The 26,240-nt window shown below is 32.8% G+C and overlaps 1 long non-coding RNA gene across 1 annotated transcript in view; it reads left to right on the forward strand.

The window, feature by feature from the left end:
• The window catches only part of LOC118192303 (uncharacterized), an 83,616-nt gene extending 61,403 nt beyond the window's left edge, over positions 1 to 22,213 (forward strand). The window contains exons 2-3 of the long non-coding RNA XR_004758742.2: positions 3,652 to 3,857; positions 22,017 to 22,213. This is a non-coding gene — a long non-coding RNA (uncharacterized LOC118192303). The remainder of the gene's footprint in view (positions 1 to 3,651; positions 3,858 to 22,016) is intronic.
• The last annotated feature ends 4,027 nt before the right edge of the window (positions 22,214 to 26,240 follow it).

Here is a 26,240-nt window from a genome sequence, read left to right on the forward strand (position 1 = left end):
TCTGAACTAATAGGATTTATTTTTTATTTATTTATTACGTGCTCCGCCCTTAGGCACTACACGGAAAGGGAGGGATGCCCCGTGGAGGTCTTTTTAAGGGAAACTGGCTCGTATCCACGTTACACAAGGGGAAAACCACGAAAACGCCCATACAGCCAGCCCGTTCGCCGGGACTCGAACCCCGGAACGAACTACCAGTGTTCAGCGGCTTTTACCGCTCTGCCGCTGGTGGGCCAACTAATAGGATTGGATTGGATTATTCAATTATAGCAAAGCACACGAGGGCTATCTGCTTAAAGGGCGGGATGCCTTCGTGGAGGACTTTCTAAGGAAAACTGGCTCGTATACACGTTACACATGGGGAAGACCACGAAAACGCCCATGCAGCCAGCCCGTTCGCGGGATTCAAACCTCAGACTGACCTACCAGTGTTCAGCGTTTTTTCCGCTCGGCCGCTGGTGGGCTCTGAACTAATAGAAAATTTCAAACAAGCAATTTTCTCTTGCAATTTTTATGCTTTTTATTGGTGTAAATAAGTAAAAAATACTAAAATATTTAAAAACGAATTTTTGAAAGTTTCGTTTAAAATTATAAATTGTGCTGCTTTTTTTAAATTATAGATGAGTATTATAGCACAATTTCCATAAAGGAATTTTGTTTCAATTATATTTCATAATATATCATAGTAGTAAACACTTTTGAGTCCTTAAAAATTTTTATACATTTAATTCTAATATTAAAATTGTATTTAACCGTAATAATTAATTTTGCTTGTATTTTATAGTGAATATTTTTTTTAATTTATTTTTAGTTCTGCATAAGATTTTTTTTATTTACTGTTAATTTAATTTATTAGCCCAAAGGGGCGGTAGCCTAGAAAGGCTGTTAGTTTCGAAGCGGCATTTTGCGCTATTTTACTATAAATGTCCGTGTCTCCTTGCAAATTGTTGTTACCAAATATTATCGCCCTGTATTATATGTAAGAAAATTAAATAATGAAGAATCTGCATGAATACATGTATGTTTCTCGCACCGTGACAAAAACGACAGTATCTAGAGCCATCAAATTTTGAATAATGTAATCCTCCACCCGAACACGGGCATCTGGACGGCCGAATTTCGAATTTGTTTTAATCTATTTCATGTTTTGTAAAACTTTAACGAATTTTTGATTAACAAACTCAACAAGTTCAGAGAGAGCACTGTCAATAACAGTTTTATCTCCAGTGCGGAAATTCTAAAGATATGCTGTTTTCAAATGTATGTGGTTTACGGGCGAAGAACACGATATTCAATAAATATAGGTAACACACAAAACTTTAAAAAAAAGAGTGCTTCTAGATTTTATTTTATCTTTTTTTTCCTTCATTACGCTCAGAAAATTTTATGCTCCGAATTTTATGAATTATTAAAATAACTAATGCACTTTAATGTTAATAATTTAATAATCATATAATCAAATAAATATGATCGTTTTGTAATGTTATTATAGTTTGGAAAATCACTGCCTGAAAATGTTCATTAAATTAAAAAAAAATTATCAGATCTTGTTTAATTTTACCTTATTTATTTCAAAGCATCGCGTACTGTCAATCTTATTTAATTTTACTTTATTTTTACGCAAAATTAAGTTCATAAATTTTGTGCTTAGAGTTTTTATCGTTTTACCAAAGTAAAGATGTTTGTGCAAGAATTACGCGTGAAAAAAATGCGCGAAATGCAGTAAAAAGGGCTTTAATGAGATATATTAAATCCTATTTGGAAAAAACTGCGGCTTTCATAATCTCATCACTATACAACGTATCACATTTAATAATTAAAAAGAGTTATGTGATACAAACGCCATCGGTTTCAGTGTTAAAGTAAACCAGATCGTCCCTACTCTTTCTTGCCGACATGTCGATGACGCGCGCCCCGCCCACTGGGTTAGTCTATCTCTTATAAGGTCCATGATGCCGAAAGGTTTTTGTTTATCAGTATTCATGACGTCATATACGTATCCGAAGTTTCAAAAAGTTTTGTTTCCTGGTTTGGAAAGAATAAAATTATTTACAAATTGGTTGTTGCTTGGAAAGAATGAACCGATTTCATTCATATTAAAATGCTTTTATACATTTTCTTTTCAGGTGTACATAGAACTTAAAAATTGTGCTTTGGACGCAGCCCGGTAATTAATATTATTAAAATCAGCGCAGGTCTGTCTGTTTATTTGTAATAACATCATCTCCTGTGGAACGGCGAGAGTTGAGATTCAGGAGAGATAGGTAGCTTTGGATGCCAAAACGTCCTGGGAAGCCACTTCGACCATTTTCATTTTAGTACGACTTTAATTTTTAATTAGTACCGTATTAATCAAAAACTCGGAAAATGCAAATTATCGCAGCCTGCAAGTTTCTGGTTTCGCTGAACGTCATTGTTGTTTGGCGTTCTGCATCAAAGCGCGTGCGAGGTTGAATTTTAAAATCGCCATCCCTCTTTACTAAACAGAGGCAGAGTAAGATTTTTTTTATGAAATAGCGTGGACCGTTTATTCTTCTGCTACATTTTCATTGTTTTTTGACAATGATGTTGTTTATGATGTTTTTTTAAAAACGAGAAGCTAGCCAAGCCAACATAAAGCTGAAACAGTTTAAGATTTTTGCAAGACTAGGATAAACTGAAGTGAGGCAAGACAAGATGAAGCTGAAAGAGTATAGAACTTATTTCAGTCATATTAAAAACTTTTTTCAGGTGTGTATATAGAACTGATTTGATTCATACATAAGTGATTATATACATTTTATTTTCAGGTATGCATAGATCTTATAAATTTTGCTTTGGCCGTAGCCCGCTTATATAGCTTGCCCGCTAGTTATGTTATAAGATTTCTAGTCTAATACATGCCAGGTATTTTTCAAGAATTTGCAGTACTTTCCGATTAAAAACATTTAAATGCATTTTACTTACCTCACAGGGATTTATGGTCAGCTTTCGTGTAGGATTACAGATTTATTAATCATTAATATTAATAATACATTAGCTACTTTTCAGTTTACGAAGCGCGAATTATGATAATTCGCCAAAACTCTAAAGGGGCTAACGTGTTTATTTTATCTCTCAAATAGCATTGAAATATCGTTCTGCGAGAAAAAAGGGTTTATAGAAGTGATGCTGGTTAGAAGTTTCGAGTATTCCATTTTCTGACAGTTATTCTGTCTATTTTGCTGTCAAGAGCTCACACTGATAGAATTCTGTCAGCAGCAGTTTGAAGTGAATCACTTCACAATTGTCAGTCGGAACAAATACACGCGTTCTTATTTTTGAAGTTCTGTACTTGCTTCTCCTCCCCTATTTGGTTTGGATTTAATAAAATAACCATTCTTTTCAAGAAGCTGTATATATCGTTAAAGTTTTCACTCTTAGATTACAATCAGACATTTGCATTTGGGAAAAAAGGCTCCCCGTTAATTGAAAAGTACCGTACATTAATTTTTAAACGAAACTTGCGAAACATCAAAAGATATTTATGCTAAAAAAATGCGATCGTTTTCGTAAAAGAAGAACACGCAAAAGAGTTTTCTATAGAAATATACATTCCCTAACGTTGTCTATTGATTATTATTACATTAAACACGTTATTTTTATTGTTAACGAAAGCATTTCTGTTTCCAGATCTGATGTGGATTATTTAGATTATGGCAAAGCATGCGAGAGCTATCTGGCTACGAGAAAGGAAGATCCGTGAAGAAATGAGGAAGCTGGCTTGTATTCACGATAAACATGAGTTTTCCAGATTTCGAACACAGGTCGAATTAACAGTGTTCAGGGTTTTTGAAACTCTGTCACTTTATGGACCACTGGACGCTCTAGATTTTAAAGTGAGTATTTTCAATAAATTGTTTTATTGAAATAATTAACTTAAGAGGTATATTTTTTATGTTTAGAAAATTTTTACCACGACGGAGGAGGGATATGAATGTAGGTACTTACGTACTATCGCAGCCACCTTAGCAGAAATCGGCAAAACACTAGACGAAACTCTATTGATCACGCTCGCGTAACAATTATTCAGGCAATCATGTGCATGAAAAATATTCAGTTTACAACGTCGCCGTTTACGTATGCGCTCTTTCTGTTGTATTTCGAGTTCCAACGGCTTTTATAAAAAACTGTGATTATTTTTTGTCTTAAACTTGATTTTAAAATTTATACGTATAGGATGTTTTGATAATAGAAACAGAAAAGGCGAAATTTCTGAAGGAATATGTGATTTTGTCGCAAAATTGCTAAAGGAACAATGCTTCGAGTTCTTTGCCAAAGCCATTGCGACAAAATTTCAACCACAATAGAAAAAATAAAGTTTTAAACAAGTTTACTGATTGTCGTTTAGAATAAATGTGTACTTGAAACTTAGAATATTTGTGTATAATAAGCGTGCATCTTTGAATGTAATAGATAGTTTTTACAATAAAAGTAATTGCTTTTATTTCGTAAAATTCGCCAGACTGCATCACTTTGGTTGTGATAATACATAAGTACCTGAATATGTTTTCTGCTCGGAAGTATTAAGCCTTGCATTTGTGATACGAAAAATATAAATAGCTTTGTGACATTTCTAGGTTTTTTTTCCACAGAAAATCAGCTTGGTAAAAAATCTTAATCATTAAAAATATTTGTTTAATATAATACGAGAACGCGCACGAGATCTATCTGCCACAAAGGTGAGATGACTTTGTGTATGTTTGATTTATGTGATGCAAAGTTTCGAGGGCTATCTGCCTAATTGCATAGATACCTTCGTGGAGGACTTTCTAAGGGAGATCTGCTCGGCCGCTGATGGGCTAACTTCTTGTAGGTTATTACAAGGGAATCTGGCTTGTACACAGGTAAAATCACAAAAATAACTGTGCAACCAACTCTTTTTATTAAGATTGTAATACGGGCCACTGAAGAAGTTGTTTTTAAGACATTTTTTACTATATTCTTATACGTGAAGAAACTATCTACTATTATAAACTAAGATGATTACAATACATCTAAAAACATCTTATTTTTTTCCTACAAGATAAACAAAAAGAGACATTTTATATCTTTATATCATTTATATCTTATTATATATATATTTTATTTTATTTATATCTTACTGCTGCAATAAAAAAAGACAGAGTGAATTTAAGAGCGCTAAAGAAAATATTTCCGAGGATAATGAACTAAAGTGCTTATAACTTAGTTTTAGAAGAAAGATAAAGACCTTAATAACTAAAGAATTATTCTCTTTTTCACAAGCTAAGCAAACACAGACCTTTATGTCATTCATCTATAGCAGCAATCGAAAAAGTCAACAGAATGTTTCATCTTTATATCTGAAAGCACAAGGTTAAAGTTTTCAAAAATTTGAAATATCTAATAAATTATTTTATCTAACGAATAAAGCTGAAAAGTGCTTGATGAGAATCACTGGCACTGCTTGAGTACTTGAAGAATGAAATATCTGCAACTTATAAAAACCCTAAAATAATATCTTATAACAGAGCATAGCATGGCTAAATGTTTGCATGAACTATCGTTAATATTAGTGGCTGGGAAAGGAAAAAATTCTGTATGAAATAACAATTTTGTAACATTCACTTTTACTTAATATTAAGCTTAATTGAAACTCTGCCCTATGTTTCTCTTTTTACGTGGAATTTAATCAATTCTGACCAGAAACTTTTGCATTTTAATAGCTCATGAAAGAGAGTTTAACGGTTGGTGAAGATTAATTGTAACTCGTATGTTTTTGAAAGAGTAGGTAACTGACAAGAGGTCACATAAATTCCCGTTGCATTTCGAGGCAGGTAACATACTCCATAGTGATTACCTGAGGGTAAAACTAAGTGAGCACCTTATGTGAGACAATTTGACTTTGACAGCTATAAATTTCAAAGCAGGTCGTCTAAAGTATTCAAAATTTATTACCAAGGAATAATATAGACCTTTTAGTTGTAAATTCTCTCTTTAGTAACTCACAGGAGAGAATAAATAAAGATTTCCTAAAATTTAAATTTTTGCCTTTGTGTAAGTTTAGTTTAGGTGAAACATTTAGTCAGTTCGGATCGATGATAACACTTCTGACAGGATATCTCAGTATCGTTAGAATTTTGGAAAGCTACGAGAAAAGTTTTATGACGATTAGAATTACGATTTAAAAAAAACATCTGGATGATAACCATTCCTAAGTAAATCTAACAGACAGAGAAAATTGGATTTTTCAAAGGAATTTATTAACGAACGTAAATTTATTTTAGCAACAATTGATTTTTCTAGTGAAAGTAAACTTACTTTTCGGCTGTTAGCTGGATGAAAGTTAGTGGAAGGAAAGCTGGTGAAGCCACGGAGAAAGAAAACGTGCAAGTATATAAGCAAGTTGTAAAACACAAAGGTAGAATTATAATGGTGTGGATGGTAATCGACTTCAAGTGGGAAGCGATGCTAGAAGCATTAGCCAAATTAATGGTGTTTTCCATCAATATGGTTATTTGAACATTTTAAAAACGAGTTTGAAACAAAATATGCAAAATTAAATCTTTCTAGAAGTTTTTACTTTCAACAAAACCGTGATTCCAAACGCAAAGTTCAAACACTGAACGAGTAGCTGGTTGTATAACATATCACATATTATTTTATATCTGTAAATTCCGCCACAGTCAATAAGTTGTAACCTAATGGAACACATTTAGGAAGAAATAAAAACAAACTTTAGAAGTTCTGAATACCAAATGAAAATGCCCTTAAGTCATTTAGTACAAGGATAAGAAAAACTTAACAAAGAACTATGCTTAATTTGATAAACTCAATGTCTAAATGTCTTCAAAACGTTGTTAATGCAAAAAGATATTACATTAAATATTATAATGTTTTCCTTTGTTTTAATATGAGCAGAATTTTATATACATGAATGCTTTTATGATTGATTTGTTTCAATATATGCAAAGTACGTTTCCCATTATATTACATACGTGTTTTCATTGTGTTAAATAGATGCTGAAATAGTTTTAGTGATGGTTTTATTTACTTTAATATGGATCAGTATCTTTAAATTAAAAATTCTTCACAAAAGTTTAAAGCGTTTTCAAATAAAATATGTGAATGAATACATTTTTCCTCAGGCGCCTACTTTCCTGTTGGTTACTATTTAATTGAATGTGTTATTCTAACCTCTTAGAACAACATCCATGTTTTTCAAGTAAGTGTCCGTAATCATAAATTTTTAAAGGGTCTGATTTTATTTCTTTTTTGTCTCCTGAATTAATCCAAAGATATATTTCTTACGTACGGTCAAAATAAGCTGATGACGAAAGTAAGCCTTCTTGCTCTTAAGTATCAAATTAGTGCACAAATATTTCCAAGAAAACAGCTTGACAATTTCTATTCCATAACAAAAGAGATATGATGGTTTCTTCCGGGAAATCTTAGAATTGAATGTTAAATGTGAGACCTTATGACGTGAGTTTAATTCTTGAATAAATTTAGTGTGAAAGAGCACTGTACCTTAAAATCTAATGTGCTTACAAACCATAATATAAAAACAGCCATGGAAAAAAATATTTGAATTGAAGCCAAAAAATTAAGCATCCCTAAAAATGAGACTGATAACGCTCGCCAAGGGTTTATAACTAAGAAAATCTGAGATAAGAAGTTTTGAAATTGCATACCAGCAACTGGGAATTTATAACCCAGAAAATGTTTTGGAGTTTAATTGTGTCCCCTAAGCATTATTTAATATCCAAACTGAAATACATATCAAAAGGGTTTCCTTAAAACTTGACTAAATTAATAAAAAATGAAAAGCTTTGGCTATTCAATGTTATTTCACATTGTTTAAAAATCATTTCCTAAAGCGCTTGCACAAAGAGGTTTTTCTCTTTTCGACATGTTATGATTTTAAATCCTTAATGATGAAAAGGAAAAAAAAGTAGCTTTTTAAGCTGTAACTAGTGTAGGAAACAATTATTACAGGAGAATGAAATGAGTTTCATAAATAGCCACTGTTGCCGAGGTTTGCGCGAAGGCGACTCTCCGCAATTATGTGATGTTTTCTAAGCGAAAATAGATCGCTATGTACTTCGCGAGAAGTATAGCGAAAAACATTACAGAAAGATTTGAATATGTTTTATATTTTTAATGTATCGCGTAACCCTTAATAATTTAAATATCTAATTCTAAAGATGGAGTTGCTGTGGGTTTAGCTTATTTTCGGGTACACACGCCTCGAAAGAAATTAAGCTGCTCCTGCACACACCACATACGTGTTTGAGTATACATGGATTTATGCGCTTATCAGTGTTTTCCTGCCATCTGCACTTTTATTTGCACACTAGCTGTAAAGATGTAACTATCGGTTTCATAGATCTTAATTTTCTCAAGTTTCTTGTATCTTACAAAATGCATTGTTTAAACTTAAGAGCAAAAAGGATAGTCTAAAAAACGTTTTCATCAATTCACAAAGTCGGCAATGAGTTGTCGAATTTTGCATGATCAAATCTTAATATGTTCACTTTAGTATCATCATTCCTGACTGGTATTATTATCGTTTAGTTTATCACTCACTACCGTTCCATCTTAGAGATTTCCTTGGCAGAATGTCTGCTAAGCTATTTCTTCCAATAAATCGGTTCCTTAGAGCAATCTCAAAGGATGCGTTCCTTCCCTTAGAAAGATAGCCCTAGTGTGTTTTGCCTCAATCAAATACTCAATCCATTTTATCGTAATTTTTCTAAACTTGGTAGGATATTCAGTTAAGTATTTATAAGCTTCTAGGATGAGGTTGATTGTACAAAGCAAAGTTAGAGTCTTACAGCAAAGAGGTTAGAGCACTATCTTTACTCAGTAGATGGCGTTTTTGTTTACAAGATAAATCACACATTCATTTGAAAAAGCTTGTAAACGTAGTATGATGGCTGAATTCACAAATGCCGAAATGGTTGATTTGCACGCCACGTATTCCGCAGCGGACCGCAAAAGAAGAGTCTTTATGCGACTACGCAAGGAAGAGTATTCAATGTAAAGAATGCTAAATCTCCAAATATTCGCATAGGTGTATCAGAAGTAATGCGACAGATCGTTTCGAGAGTCTGTCAAGAGTCAGGATACACTTTTGACATCGAAGAGTCAAAAGTGTCGAAGTTACTTCTATATTACATTCTACATTATAAGCGTAGCGTTTCGGGACTTGAATAGCTATAAGATTCAAATTTATCTTTGTGCGATCTATACCTCGTAGAAGTTTGTACACGCTTAGTTGAATTACTGTATATGAAGTCAGTGAAAATAGCTGATTGTGGACAATCAGCACATTTAATACACTTCTCGATGGAATATTTAATGTGTTATAATTATTTCTTTTGCATAATGGAGAGCCGCAAGCTAATGACAACTTACGCATCACTCCGTGAAAAATGAACAAGCACATATTTAACGTTGTATTTTCCTACGAGCTCTTCAAGACGTTCGATTCCTCTTACATTCAAGTCCCATATAACAGCTAACTCACGAAATGTAGTAGTTAATGCAATGAAGCCAAACCTTCTCTTCATAAACATATCCCTGGTAACAAGCAGCCTTATATTATATTAAAATCTTAAGCAGGCACATTTAGACACAATTCATGTTTCCGAATTCATGTTCCATGCACTTGTGATTAAAGTGTAATTGATGAAACCGTATTTGCTTATATTTATGCGATTTTGCACATATAGTATAGAACTTTGGCTTTTAATTATCTAAAGTCCGATGTGTATTTAACAAATTAAAACTCATGTTTTATTAGAACCATATACAAAATTAAACTTTTTATTTACCATCTTCATGTTAGAAGTATCGTAATTTTGAGAAACTCAGAACGGAAATCCGTGTCTAGGATCAATTACTTAAATAAAGCTTGTTGCCATCATTTTTTGAGCAACCCATGCAACTAACTGTCCCCATTCTTTACTTCAAATTAAGAAAACGCTCGAAAATGAACGAGAACGTATTTTAATTTTCAAGGATTATGGTTCCCTTTCATCCATGAGAGAATTTTACATTCAGTTTCACTTCACGTTTTACAGTCAGCTCAGATAAGACCAGTCATATATTAGTAGATCTCGTGACCTGAGTTTAATGCTAATCAGCCTCCAGAATTCATCATGGTCAAGAAGAAGAGAAGTCACCTCCTGTAGTGGAAAATGACTTTGAGTACCTTATAGATGACAATAAAAGTTTGCATAGCTCCGTCCTAATTTTGATGGAGGCACTGTGTTTTACACTGATACTTGGGAAGTGTACTGCCAACGCACTTTACCAAGAACGAAATGGAATAACTGTGAAGTCCCGGCTTAATTTCAGGATACCAGTTCAGGTAGGCATCATTAACAGGTTAATATGTTATACAGTAATTATATGTGCACATATCAAGCCGTGATATTATCTGCTGAGGTGAAAAGCAGAATAAAAATGAATTTTAGATAATAGATGCACAGAAACAGTGTGATATGTGTAAAATTATCGTTCTAGTCCAGATATGTACTGATGCAGTAGAAAATGCATGAACAACGCTTGACGACAAAATGTACAGTAAAAATTTGTAATGAATGATGTGGATGTAATAAATTAGAATGATGTATCCTGTAAAATTCTGATCTGCAAATTTACCGTGATGGTATAAAATATAAAAATAATAATATGGGTTAAGAAGATAAGCACTAGCTGTAGATTGTATTGTGATTACTGAAATAAACAACATTTCGGTTTATATTATACGTAATATGCAGTCATACAACTATTACAGAGTATCTGTTCATATTAAAATATTTGTAATGAAAAGACTATTAGTAAAGGCGAAAAATGATAGCACAAATACAATCTAGACGAATTTAATCGGAATGTATCTCAGTTTTAGTATACTGTTCAAACCAAACAATACAAATGCTTCATATACATTTTATTGTCCGTTTATTATATAATGTATTGCCACATGTCGACATGAAAAACAACCTTGAGAAACGGTTTACTATTTCTTCTCATACCAGCAACTTCTCGTAGGTATTTTCGATTTGAAGACGATTAAGTGTCTTCATTTATCAAAGACACCGTAAATTTACAGACATTCATGTTTTCTCCGAGATTCGATTACGGGCCGAAATATAGCAGGTGGAATAGCTAATCGCCATATAATAACGCGGTGTCTAATGTGAAGAGTATTTAGGTACCATTTCAACCTATTTTAAGTATAGTTAAATGAAAGCACTTTTGCTAACTCTCAAGAATTTGAAGCATCAGCTCTCCAGAAGAACAATAAACTTTTCTGCATAAATTCAATGTGAAAATATATATTCTCAAAGCGATATTGTCAGTATCGCTTTGAGAATAAAATTTCAGCTCGAATAAATTTTAAAATAAGAAGTGCATTTATCTGAAGAGACTAAACAAGGAAAAGAAGTAATCCAAAATTTGTCGAGGCTGAAGTGAAAATGCTTTTTGTTGGAAAAGACATTTAATTTACTCATCTCGGAGAATTCCCTTTGTTAGAAAGCTATTATTTAAATTTAACTTACTATGACGACAGAAAACGTTTGCCTCTTTTCTCGATGCTTCCTATCTATAAAAACTGCTAATGTAAAATTTATCGAGTTTGTTTAAATTTGTTGCTAAATAATTTTGCTTTCCATTGCTATTTATAAATCTTTCAATGTATGTTTACTAATTGCATTTACATTGGTGTATAAGGGGTTAAAAGTGGTTTTATTATTGGTTTAAATTTTCATAAATATTTTTTCCATCGTTACGAATAGAATTTCTGACAAAAACTATAGATTGGCTCTAAATAACTCACATTGCTCTCCTGATAAACAATTCATAGCTATTTGAATTGTTGAAAGAGGCTCGAAGTCATGTTATGAGCAAGAAATTTGAAATAATTTAATTTGATTTCCAGAAGAAGTTGATGTACTCTATAAGAAATGTAACATCGTCCAGAACAGTCTTTTTCTTGTAAGAGAGTCATTGAAGCATATATCGGCAATACGATGCGATGTCGTATTTCAAGAGAAGAATGGTTTGTATTTAAAAGTTTGTAATGTAAGTGTTCTGATCCATATTACGAGATCCATATTATATACAATCACTTCAATTGTCAAATTTCTTACCTTCTAACCTATTGTTTTCTGTCATAGACATTACTGTATGATTCAAAATTTTCGGATATTTGAAGCTAATTGAAATGTCTTGACGATGAGATGTATCGATGAGAGGACGGTCGCTACTTGAAAATTAGATGTTTAATAACAGATTGTTCCTCCAGTCGAGGTTTGGGTAACCGAACTCTACTCTGTATAAATTTGACGAGGTCCACTTAGTTATCTGCTTAATGGAGGTCCTTCCAAGGATATAGGGACCATATACACATTACGCATTTGACAAGCTTCAATGCAGGCTAATAAGCTCTTTCTACCCAGAATGGAAATGGTCAACAAGCACATTTATGTCTTGCATATAAAGTATTTTCTCCTCCTTCTGGCATACCTTCGTGATGTAATGGTTAGCCCTCTCGGGGCGTATTCGAGAGTTCGAGGTTCGAGTCCCGGCGAGGGCATAGCTCATTTCTTCTATTTCCTGACTCCGAAAATTCTAAAATAACTCTACAGTGCCGCCCGAACTAAAAGGTGGTGGATGATGATTCTTCACCACCAGGATTTGACGATTGCGTCGCCTAATCCCTGTCGCCCTTTAAAAACGAGGGGAGTAAATAAGGTATTTTCTCCCTCCTTTCAACATACTTTCGTGCTGTAATGGCTAGCACAATCGACGCGTATTTGAGAGTTCCAGGTTCGAGTCCCGGTGAGGGCATTGCTCATTTTTTATGTCTCCTTCAAAACTCCTAATGCCTCTACAAACTTAGCCGCTTAATAGATTGAGAATTATTAGATTATTAGATCAAGAATAATTAGTAATTAATAAGAATAATGTTTAATTAATCAAGAAGTGTTCCATTAAACAGATCAAGAATAATTATAATTTATGAAAAATGATGTTTATAAAAACGAATTATTAAACTAATGGATTTAAAATTATTGGGAATTTATAAGAATAATGCTTAACAGATAAAAATAATTAAGAATTAATAAAAAGTAGTGGTTAATAGATTAAGAATTGTCAGATTCTGAAACCTCATAGCTTACAATGTTGGGGGGGGGAGATTAATCTTTCTACATTTAGCTTAGAAGTTTGCCATTAATATTACTTTATAGAGCCACATTTTAACATTGCGTACCATCCTGTAAATTCCTGGAAAAAGCTTTAAAAAATAGTGCAAATAAACATAAATCTTTCGTCAAGAGCCACCGAAATGACTGCTTGCAGTTAGTTACTTTAAAGCTATTCTAGAAATAGTATAAATGCGTAACGTTATGAATGGAGTAAAAAAATTCGCTGAATACGTATTTTTAAAGCCGCTCATTAAACTCCGATCACAACACTAAAAACTGAATGTTGCAGTTGGAAAAAAAAATAAATTTAATGAGAATGAATTATGGAGAAGTTGGAGCAAAAAGCAGAGAAAAATTCCGAGTAATAACATAATCGCTATCTCCATCAGTTTTCATGAAAAAGCAATTTTCTCCCAAAAAACGCACTTATGAAAAACTTCCCATGAAACATCCCAACAAATTTGTCATGGAAATTTGACATTTTTGTGCGTTAGCGATGCGAGAAATTATCAAAACAAAAATGGCCGAAAAACAATTTATAAAATTACCTCTCTTAATGAAATCTAAGACACGAAGGCAAAGATGAATGGATCAGAGAACTTTTTGTGTCTCCCCCAGTCCCTTTCTTTCTCTCTTTTTTTTTTCCTATCACCGTCCTTTAAATTCAGAAGCAACTTTAAAAAATTATCTCGTATTAAAATTCATAAAGTCGCAGTGGAGTTTTAAAAAGCAACGAAGACGATGATCCTTTTTTTAATGCCAGTTTGTGTTAGTACCTACGGCACATTTGATGGGAGTTTGCCCCATTAAGTTGTGTCACTTTCAGCTTGCTCGAGCTCCGGAAAAAGATGTTTTCTGCGTACTTAAGAAAAAAAGGGGAACGTTCACAAATTACAGGTACTAAAACTGCATAAAGATATGAGCGTTAAGATCTGTGTAGTAGCTAGCTTAATCATTTCCCATATGTTATGACTTCAAATATATATGTAAAGGTTTTCAAGAAATGAAATGCAAAATAAGTTGCATTCCTCCGTTTGTGCTCTCGTGGTGTAAGTAGCTAACGAATCCAACTAACAAATGATAGACCCGTGGTTCGAATATCAGCAAGAGTGCAGTTCCTCTCGTACATTTCCTTCTTTGAAAACCTGCTAATACCTAGAGTGATCTCCGAAGTAGTTTATGGAAAATAATTATTCTTCACCACCTAGAATTTTTAAACTTTTAAACTGGGTCTCACTTTTCTCCCCATTGCCCTTTAAGTGGAGAGAACGTAAAGAAAATGCACTGGGAAGAGTATCACATTTCTTTCTTCAATGCTTTTGTAATGTAAGTGTTTAGAAAGTCAAACTGGTCAATGGAAAATCCGTGGTTAGAATTTCAGCAATGGCATTGTGGAGTCATTAGGACTTTTTTGAAGCAAGAGAGATTGAAAAACGAGCAACCAGGAATCGAACCGCGGATCTCTGGAATACGCGCCCAGCGTGCACACTACTGCACTACGAAGGCACGCCAAGTAGGTGGGAGGAATACCTTATATCGTAATAGATGTTGCATGTTTTCTACTCCAAAAAACTTGACCGCTTTTTGTTTATGTTTACTTTTTGTTATGCAAAAGTGTTTTTGCATAACGTTTTTTGAATAGTGTAGCTATTATTTTAATTATAAATTTAAGTAACAGCTGAAGCGTAGTGTTATAGACACATACAAAGATGCATCTAACTCTTAACGATTTTGTGTTCCAAAATGGTTCAAACGCAAATCAAGATAGTAAAAAAATACAACAAGGGGAGGGGAAGAGATAGAAAGCAATTACGCCGAAAGCATTGTTAAATGGAATACATTACCGTGCAAAAAGTGCTAGAAGAAATGTATACTATAATTATAAATCAACCGGAGACCTGTGTATTCTAAGGAGTATACTCAAATTCCATGTGAGTCACATTCATAGCGGAGAAGGCAATGAGAATATCGGAAAAGTTATTTATTTAATATTTTTTAGTGTGTGGTTTTTAAGACGTCAGCAAATTTCTAACAACTAATATTTAAATATGTAAAGCCCAAATATATAATAGCTAATTAACCTGGTGTTAGCTACTAAGATAAATTTAATCTAAATGCTAGCATATAGATCAAGATCTGGAAACATGTGGCCCACTCACGAAAATAAGCTCCTTTTTAGAGTGCTGCCAAAGTTATCTGTCTAAATGATATATTAGCTCGGTATTTAAACTCGGCCTGATTTGTATTCTGGTGAAGGTTGATATAAAAATAGAAGTTAAAAGAAAACATTAACATAATGTGAACTAAATTAAACCTTATAACTCATTTGGGAGGGAAACAAGCCGATGTAAAACTTGATATTACATTTTATTAAAAATATAAGCTAATGTGAGATTCTTTTATTTTATTTTGCTTAATTTTAAACTTTGCAGTATCATTATAGGAACTTTTTTGGAAAACTAAAGCCAGTCTATTATTGAGATTTATTTAAAATAAAAGACAATTTATTGCAAAATTTCTCTTTCTATTTGAATTTCACCTAAATTGCATTCTGGTGAAGGATAACGAAAGAAGCAGAAGTTATAGAAAATAATTATTTGAAATTCATTTCTGCAAAAGTAACGCCTGTCTGATTATATATTTCATTTATGTTTAAAATGTAACACATTTATCAATGGAAATATTTGTTAAAGTTTCGAACAACAGTTTTATACTGCAAATAGCGCACATATATATAACGCATATTTAAACTAAAGAAAAAAAAAACCTTTATTTATCACTTGGCGGAAGAAGATACTCCAAACACCTTTCCATTTTAGCAAAATTTTCCATTAGCTCGAACACTTTTTGCAACGACCCAAACATCACATGTCACGAAAACAGAATCATCCACTGCACGTGATACTGATACAAAAACTCCAAACAATAAATAAATAAAACAAGCACAAAGAATTACGAAAATATCGCAAAGTAACACGCCTTAATATTCTAAAATATGAAGCTGTTTAGAAGCTGCTTGCGTGCTTATTTGCAGTACATTAAAGTGTGGGTAGCATTAAGGGGGGAGACTATAAAATGTGACAGAGACTGGCAACCTAGCCCGCAAGGTTGATCCATCTTCCTCCCCCCCACAACTCTAGGTATATCTCTGTACTTGAGATACATTAGATAGATTTGCGCGTGCTGTTTTAGAAGCACGCGGCATGATTTATGCACAACTCCAGCCAATCGCAATCGTTTAAATATTCTACCGATTGCAAAGTGGTCCATGCCAGCTTATGAAGGCTTATTCTGCAGATTAATTCGCCCGTACCTCCAATGGGTGTTATGTGTCCTGTGCGGCAAAGATAGATTTATTAAAACTAACTGTTCACAATCGCTGTTTATTATTCAGGATATAGGTTCATCTCTAGGGATGTATGTAATCCGGAGGGAGGAAAGTACATGTGTTTCGTGTATGCGTGATTATGCACTGTTTTGGGAAGCTGTGTTTCGTGAGAAGTCAAGAATAGTACTTAACGCATGCGCAGATTTATGATTTTTGATGAAGAAATTTATTTAGGAATATTTTTGTTTTAATGCTAAATATATCGGATTTGTTTTAGAGAAAAAAAAAACTGGCAATAAAAAAATAAAAATAAGGTACTGGATGAGAATCATGTAAATCTGAGATTTGTTTTAAAGTTAGCAATATAATTCAGGTTAAATGAAAACTTACATCGAAATATTATTCGACTCGTTTGCCTAAAACCCGCCTGAAAGTTTCGAAAGTAATGTCTTTTGAAATGAATCAACTTTTTAAGGTCCTTTTATTTATTAGTCCAAAGGGGCTTTGTCGCTGAGGGACTATTGTTTTTGTTTTGCGATTTTGCTTCGAATCACTCTGAATGTCCGTTTCACCTTTCAAACTCTCGCCACCAAATATTATCACCCTGTATTATATTTGAATAAATTAAATAATGAAGAATCTGCAATAAATGTATGTCTGTTTCTCGCATTGTGATAAAACAAGGGTACCTAGGGCCATTCAATTTTGAATGACGTAATCCTACTGCGAATATGGGCATCTGGAAGCCCAAATTTGAAATTTCTTCTATTATCGATTTCATATTTTGTAAGCATTTAACGAATTTTTGATTAAAAAATTCAAGGATTTCAAAGCGAGCAATGGCAACGTTGTACAGAAAAAGATTTTTATCTCCAGCGTGCGAGACTGTGTATCGGAAATTCTAAAGATATTCTCTACTGGAAATTATTTTGCGATATTGCTCTTGAATGAATTTTATGGTTTAGTGCGAAGAACATGATATTTAATAAATAAAGGTATCATATAAAATGTTAAAAAACGCCCCTTTGGACGTAATTTAAAATTCGAAACCTTTTAGATTTTCTTTTTATTTATTTATTTATTTAGTGGTTGCAGGCAAAACTTCGTTATACAAAACAACGGAAAAGAAAAGAAAACAGGAAGAAAACATCATGCTATAAAACAAAGCGGTGAGGAAACTTCGTTTTTTTAAACATCGCCGTACAAAATATTGGGATAAAAAATAAAGGCTCTACATTATATACAGAATACAACAAGCGTAAACTAAGCAACACAAGCGGAAACCAGACAGGGAGGATAATTATCCGGTAGATGAATTTAAAAATATACAGCAGTCACACAGCCGCAAACAAATTTGACAGTACCCGCACAGTGTCTCATAGTCTTCATGTAGTCGACATTAGTCTTCGTTAAAATTCTAGTCCTTTGTGAAGGCATTACATTTATTTCCAACATAACTGGCACTTTCCACCTATTAACACTGTAGTAACAAGTCGAGCTGGGGTTTGAGTCCCGTTAGCTGCACAGATTATATATGAACCTTACATTTTTTTCACAGGAGGTACCACTTTGATGCGGTCACTACAAATCATCATAGGATGATAACATCGCAGGCATGCATTTGTTTTTACTCCAAAAGCTTTAAGTGAACGCCTGACAATTAGTGAACTCTGTATGTTTCACATTTTTGTATTAAATAATAAATTTTTACTAAAAAGGCAAAAGGAAGCTTAAGCACTAAACGTTCGGAAATTATTAAAAATTAATGTAGTGTGTAGGTAACTAATAGAATTTTAAACTTACGAATCTTCCATTTTCTAGTTCGTTTTTAGTATATTATACTTTTTTATAAAATTCCACAAATGCATCTTTATAAAACAGATTAAATAAATTATATTTTTATTAGCAACAAAAATTTAAAATCCTATCAATTGCTGCTATACACAATACAAAGTTTTACTTATTTTGAGATTTTGAATGTTTAAGTTCCTTCTTGGTTTTCAGTTAAATATGTATCAAAAGTTAGTATTAAAAGATGAAATGTAAAGGTAAAAATACTACTTACTTCTTATTTATTCCTCTCAAATCCTTTCACAAAAATTCCCTTAAATTAAATAAAATTTTTACAGTCAGAAAACACATGCCTACAATATTGTCACCATGCCATGATTTACAGATGCTTTATTTTTACTTCGTTGTGTGAAGGAAACATTGCAATCGTGAAAAATTTCGAGTACCATATTTACAAGTATCTATTTTGTCTGTTCCTGGGCCTGACATCTGTACGTACGGACAGAATGAAGAACTAAAGTGTTTTTCCAAAACGGATTCTGAAATAGACAAATGTATTCGAAGGAGATTTTTTGTGACGTCTGTATGTATACGTATGTATGTATGTATCTCGCATAGCTGAAAAACAGTTGGCCGTAGAACATTGAAATTTTGTATATGGAATAACATCTAATTGTATACCGCCCTTTTTTATTGCAATCGGCAGAAGCAAACATATATACATATTGTTGCGTGCGTAATAGATTGAATGCACAATTCCTATAAAAAGTTAATAAATTTTATTCTAATTAAATATCAATTACAAAGATAAACTTTTATTCAATGTTAAAGTCACGTGCTCTAGTATTTTTATTTTTACGGTGTAGCTTTCTCTTAGAATTTATCATGCGCTGCATTGCACGAGGAAATAAAACAATTTAAATTATAATTCTATTAAAAAACTATATATTTAAATTATATTAAAAATATCTAACTAACTATTCGTAACAATGTATACAACTTTCATCTTCTGTCTTAGAACTAGAGACAAACTTATGCCCAAGGTTTACAAGGTTTGCTCTTGATGATTAGAAATGTGTAAGAGTGTGACGTCGCTGGCTCACAGTCTGCTCTAAAGAAACTATTTCTTCCTACCTCTTCCTTTTGGCTCTACCAGTCGCCGAATGGTTAAGACCGCTGAATACTGGTAGTTCGACCTGGCTTGGGTTAGATCCCAGACGAATGGGCTTGTTGCATGGTTGGTTTTCGTGGTTTTTCCCCATATGTAACGCAAATACCAGCCAGTTTACCTTAGAAAGTCGTTCCACCTCCTCTTACGCAGATATTTCTCGCTCGTGGTTTTATGATATTCAAATACCTAATACTTGCTTCTGTTGTATTTTCGCTCCTCCCACTTCTGTAAGTTAAGTGATATCACTGAACTCGACCATTGGAAAGAACTTAACCTTGCATTTAAACTGACTTGTTTACTTTCGTTCGAGTACTGTAAATAAATTAACTTTTTTGTCGTAGAATGACTTCCGTCCAGGAGCGGATGCAAGCTTTTTACGTTGATTATAATGGAGAAAATAGTATCGGTTTATGGATACTTCAGATGACAAACAGCCTTCAGGAGTGAATTTAATTCGTGAACTGAGGTTTTAGTATACTACTGTATTAGCTAAATCGAGAGCTAGAGTAAAACTAGTCTGTCATTTTTTTTTGCCTATAAGCTTCAAGCTAAAGCAACCTATAAATAATTGAGTTGCTTTTATACATTTGCTGTAATCAGCTGTGCCGTAATACCCTAACTTAAGTCGACAGTCTAGTAAGATTACTCAATTGTCAAAGTCGAGTGCTATAAAGCTAGAATATAATATTAAAAAGCTCGAATGTGCAACACAAGAATGTTCAATCAGTGTATCAAGATAACATTTATAAAACTGAGAAGATATGTTTTTTTAGCATGATGAAAAAATTTTTTTCAAACAAAAACAAAGAACTGCAGAGTTTTCTCAATGCATCTGATTATTCCTATGAAGTGATCAAATGAACTTGTTTTCTAAGCACGAAAGGCATATGGAAATGCTGCAGCTTCTGAGAAATACAAGCTGACGTTAAATTCTTCAAAGTAGCACGTCGGACATTCATTGTACTAGACATGAATTGTACTTAACCTTCAGTAAATTTTAAACTCTGTTCCTCGAGCAATTAATTTGCATAATTTTCCAGTATGAGCAAATATGAAACGTGAGCTAAATCTAATCTAGAACAATGTTTAAACTATACATAAGGGCAAAAATCAAACGTAATCGCCATGAACTATATATAAACTTATATTTTTAATTTATACAGAGACGAAGAACACCTGATTTTCTTAGCATTCATATTTCTATAGAGCTTAAAATAACTTAAAAATTAATTTGAATTAAATTAAAATAGGTAAACAATGAACTATTATTAAAACTTAAGAATAATTTTCAAAATACGTTACTATTTTTGTATAACAGAGTGCAGATACCGGAAGAGTTTTGGGTTTTCTTATTTTTCACATTTTTATAAAGCTTGTTAAAATAGTTAGAGAATTAATTTTAATTAAATTAGAAAAAGTTTGCAATTACAGTTTTAGTAAAGATTCACACACTTATTTTTTTCTTGATTTTATTTACAAAATTTCATGAGTTGAAACAAAGTGATTCTTTTAACAGAAGAATGTTAATAATATATACTTCAATAACTAATGGAGTAATTACTGAAACTTAATGTATTACATAAAGGGCTTTAAGGTTTAATTAAACTGCTGCCTCCTGATAATCATTTTTCTGAAAATTGGAAGTTTTTAACTAGTAATATTTAAAAAAAGTATTTATCTTACTGAGTAATTGGTTAAAACAAACTTTCAATAATAACATTGTGCTTCAGAAGTGCATTATTTTGCCAACTCTTCTTGTAAATACGCTGTGTGTGGAATTGAGAAAAATGTAAAATTTAATATTAGGCCAAATAGGTAACCTTAAATTGGCATGCATTCTTGAGTAGGGAATATGTGAAATTTTGAATGTGACCAGACATTGATCCCTCTTCTTCAGGAGTAAAACAACTTAAGTTTGCTTTTTTATCTAATTAAAAGCAGGTAAATTTTAAACAGTATTCAGATGAACTTGATTTATAGATTTTTCTTCTTATCTATTTGCAGAGTTCTCATGTAAATGGATATAACCCCTGTTCCTGAAAGGACTTAAAAGTCTTTTCAATAAAAGCATAATGCCTTTCAGAACGGAATTTTAACACGTTTTTTTCACAGCCTCCTCTATTTCAGTTTTTCCGTATATTTTGCAATTTACAGGAAAATTTAATTGCAGATTGAGTATCTAGTACCATTATCAGTTTTATTAATTGCTAAATAAAATGTTACAATGACAACAGTTTTGTTAATATTGCGCTTCGATTATGCCAGCGGGAGTCCTCTTATTCAAACCTCCGGTGCGTTTATAGTTGTATTTTATTTTTACTGAAAAGTTTGGCAAATATCAGAGTTCGGCTTCGGCTGAATTTAAAGCACTTAAGGTGTGCAACAAACCCATTTTATGCTGAAATGCTCTTCAGCATTTGTGCTGAAGTGCATTTGATATTTAGAGTTAAAATACACTTCAGCGTTTTTATTGTTCATTAAAAAATTAAATTTGAAAGCACTGATGAAAATTTCTATTTTTCAGGTTAATGTCAGTGGAAGAAAAAGAAGATAACTTGGTAGTCCCTCCATTATTACATCCCGGAAGATGTGAACTGAATTACACCCCAATAAAATAAAATTCGTGCTTATGCCTGGAATGCTGAATGGACAAGAAAGCAATGTTTATTGATCACGTATCTTATATCAAGTGTTGTCACTGCGTAGAATATAAGACCTTTTATTTTAGCCAAGGTATTTTATTTTATTTTATGCATTTGTACATCGCCGATTTTCAAGGTCAATATCTATTTTCGACATCTGGCAAAGCTTTAGATCTGTAACTTAACTTTCAAATTTATTTATTACATTACGTATTAATACGCAAAGTGGTTTGAAAGCAATAATAATAATTTAAATTAATTAAATAATATTTTAATAATTTAAACCTTTACTTCACATTTTATCTTTATTTTACATAATTTTAGTCAATAAAGGATATTTCTAATTCCACATATTATGTAAAATCCCTTACATGGGGTATAATATCATTTTTAAATTTATTATTTATTATATTTTATATTTCCTTAAATATTTAAAAATTTTTAACTGTAAATACTTTTTTGATTCTAACCTGAAATTTTTAAATCGCAAATTTTTTCTTTCCTCCTTTTTTCTTGTTGCTGATGAGGTTACTGATATTTATATTAATGTAATGAACCATATTCTATCGCTTATCTCATCTTAGTATAATATAGATTAAACAGTTAAAGATTACAGCTTATACCGAAGAACAGAAAAATGGCACCACCAAAATGATAAAAGCTGTCTTCATGTTTTCTACACTTCTTTCCAAATTGATTTAGCAGCTTTCTAAAAAGCACATTATACCTACTATAAGATCTTTTTTCCTAAGAATTATATTTAAAAATACTTAGCAGTTGCTAGTTGAAAGCACATAAATGCCAGTGCTTAATCTTGGAATCAAGAGTTGCCTTTTAACTGCAAACTACAACTTTATATCTCCGAACAAATTAATTAGTAACAAATTAGTAAATGAACTAGCAAGAAGTTTAATCTTATCTGGCCTATCCAAAAGAAAAGGTGAGCCGAATAACTGGAGTTTCAGGTGCCTAAGTGAACAATAGGACATATGGTTTCTGAATAATTAATGTTGCGGAAATCGTGGGTTCGAAGAATGAACGAGATTATCATGTGTTCGGATAACTGGAATTGCCAGTATCTTGTGTCTGGATAGCTGCAGTTACAGGAATCATGTTTCCTGATAACTGGAATTATAGGTATCTTGTGTTCGAATAATTTAGTGTAAGTATTTGAAGTCAAAATACTTGGAGTTGAGGATATTCTTGATTTTGGATACTTAAGTATCTTGTGCTTGGATATTTGAATACTTAAGTATCTTGTGCTTGGATATTTGGATACTTAAGTGTCTTGTGCTTGGATATTTGAATACTTAAGTATCTTGTGCTTGGAAATTTGGAGTGACGTATATTTTACGTCCGAGTAACTGGAGTTGCGAGTAATTTATGTCCAGATAAGTGGTGCTGCGGCTTCCTGTGTACAGGTATTAGAGCTACTTGTGTCCGAATAGTTGCAGTTTCAGGTATTTTATATTTAGATGTTTGCAACTGAAGTTATCTTGCTTCCAGATAAAAGGAGTATCAGATAAGATACTTGAAGATACATTATATCGTGGTTGAATATTTGGAGTTTAGATTACTCTGTGCGCGAGTAACTGGAAATGAGGGTATCCTGTGTCCATATAACTGAAACTGTAGATATTTTGTTATGTTATAAGGTATTTCTCCCGCCTTCCTAACGTGGCCACGTATGCCGGTATTCCAGAGATACGTGGTTCAATTCCCGGCAAAGGCATTGCTCATTTTTCATCTTGCCTGCTTCCAAAAAATACCTCATATCTCTACAGTGGCACCCAAACTAAAAGGCTGTTGGATGATGATATTCCTCACCCCGAATTTGACGATTGGGTCCACTAAAAACCCCACTCGCCCTTTAAAAGGAGGGTATATAAGCTATTTCTCCTGCCTTCCTTGCGTGACTTCCTGGTGTCGTGGCTGCACGCTTGGCCGCTATTTCAGAGGTCTGTTGTTTGATTTCCGGCGAAGGCGTTGCTAATTTTTCATCTTGCCTGCTTCCAAAAAATACTTGATGTCTCTACAATCTGAATATTTGGAATTCGAGGTATTTTGTGTCTAATTTAGAAGTAGTTTTAGTCATGTTTTTGGAAATGAAATGCAGTTGAATAAATGTACTTGAAGTAATCTTATGCTTCTATACTTATCTTATGCCTCTATAACGGGTATATATCTTATGTCTCTAGGACGGGTGAGTATCTCGCGTTTGGATATTTGGAGTCACTTGTGTATTGCTTCTGTGTAACTAGAGTTATGAGAATCTCATGTCAGGATATTTGAATTTATACTCTATGTGCATCTCAAGCAAATTCAACAGAAGACCGATTTGATTGGTATTGATAATAACTGAAGACCGATTTGATTAGTATTGATAATAACTGAAGACCGTGAGTTGAAACGGAAGACAACTCCGGATTTTCAAACTTTGGTAAATAAATTGCGTATGCCCTACTACATCGCCTTTTACCTTTTTTTTACACAAATATTCTGCCTTTGCTGACTTGACATGCTTTCAGAATATGAACAACTAACATTTTTCACATTTCTTCGTATTTTTAGGTATTGCGATGTTCATTTTCACATTTTCCAATATTACACACATTGATTCACAATATTTCACTTTATTAATTCTTAATACTAATAATCTACATGCGTTTAATATTTTATGCATTGTATAATTATTAATTTCATAAATTATAATGTAGTTTAATTGATGAAAATATATATTTTCGTCACACATCAAATCAAATCAGCCTTTTGTTGATAGCAGGCCATTTCCTTCCTTGGATAATTAATATACAACTCAAATATTTGACAGCTAGAAACCATTTATAGAATACACATGTGTAATATAGAACTGGTCACAATACCCTTTTTGTTATATAGTACTTAACCGGATCAATAAATACTTTTAAGTCTTCACCAATGTGATATATTTTAAAAAATTTCCCTGTACCATATATCATGTTTTCAGCTTTGAGCGACATCTTTGTTAAAGAAAAAAAGTAACTGTTAAGGAGCCACTTAATTAATTAGAACTATCAAAATTTTAGTTACATAACTTTAACAATAAAGATACCATTGGAGTTTGAGGGTACATGAAATTCTACGGTACTAGTAAGAAGTACTATTTAAAAGTACTTCAAATATTACAGCAATAACTTATTGAAGTCACTTTACTTATAACCTTAACTAAACAGAATATGTGGTTGTTTGCGTTAGGATTAGTATGCTGGGTTCGTGCCGGATAAATAGCCATAAACATATTAAATTAAAGTTCTCCAACCTTAAGTTAATCACACTGAAGCATATAGGTTACAAACATACTGAAATATATGTCAAATGACAACTCAAGAGAACATATTATATTACAAGTTAGACTAGAATAAACACTCGACAGATTAAATTGAGCTCTTTCCATTACTATTTTATTAAAACGTTTAAAGGTCGATTATTCTATTTACTTACATGAAAAATATTCAGTTAAGCAACACTTTAAAGAAAAAGAGATTGGGTAACCAAATTTTACAATTATAACATTATGTACCTGGTTAACTAGTAGAACTACAACAATAAATCATTTCATATTTTTGAACACATTATGTCAGCATCGAAATTAAATTAGGCTTTCAAGAGGAGATTTTGATCCTCAGCCACGCAGGCGAAAGAGGCTTCTTCTTTAACACAGATTAATTCAATTTAGTCCTTAAGCAAAATTGTTTATATTATTTCTGGAGTCAGGATAACCAGCAAGTAAAACTACAGTTCACCAAAATTCTATCCGTTCAAAGGATTCTACAGCAAACAGGCAAAATAAATGACTCGATGAACTTAACCTGAAGGAATCATCTCGACATCGATGGTTTGAAACTGGAACGACAAGGGCTCATTCCGCTTCTTGACCACGAGCGCAGGAACACGGAGAATGAAGAAGTTGAATCAAGCCCTTCCTTGTAGAAGGAAAAACTCGGCATCGCCCTCAAAGGAAGTCAAGACCTCGGAAAACCAGACTTTGGGTCGAACTAGCTTCTGGACACCGCCTGCACGTTGTTTAATCAGCGAAGCTGAGTTGACCCATGGAAGACTGCCATAAT

This window comes from Stegodyphus dumicola, chromosome 2 (genome assembly GCF_044657685.1).
Source record: "Stegodyphus dumicola isolate Sdum_Otavi_A_Nest chromosome 2, ASM4465768v1".
NCBI lineage: Eukaryota > Metazoa > Arthropoda > Arachnida > Araneae > Eresidae > Stegodyphus > Stegodyphus dumicola.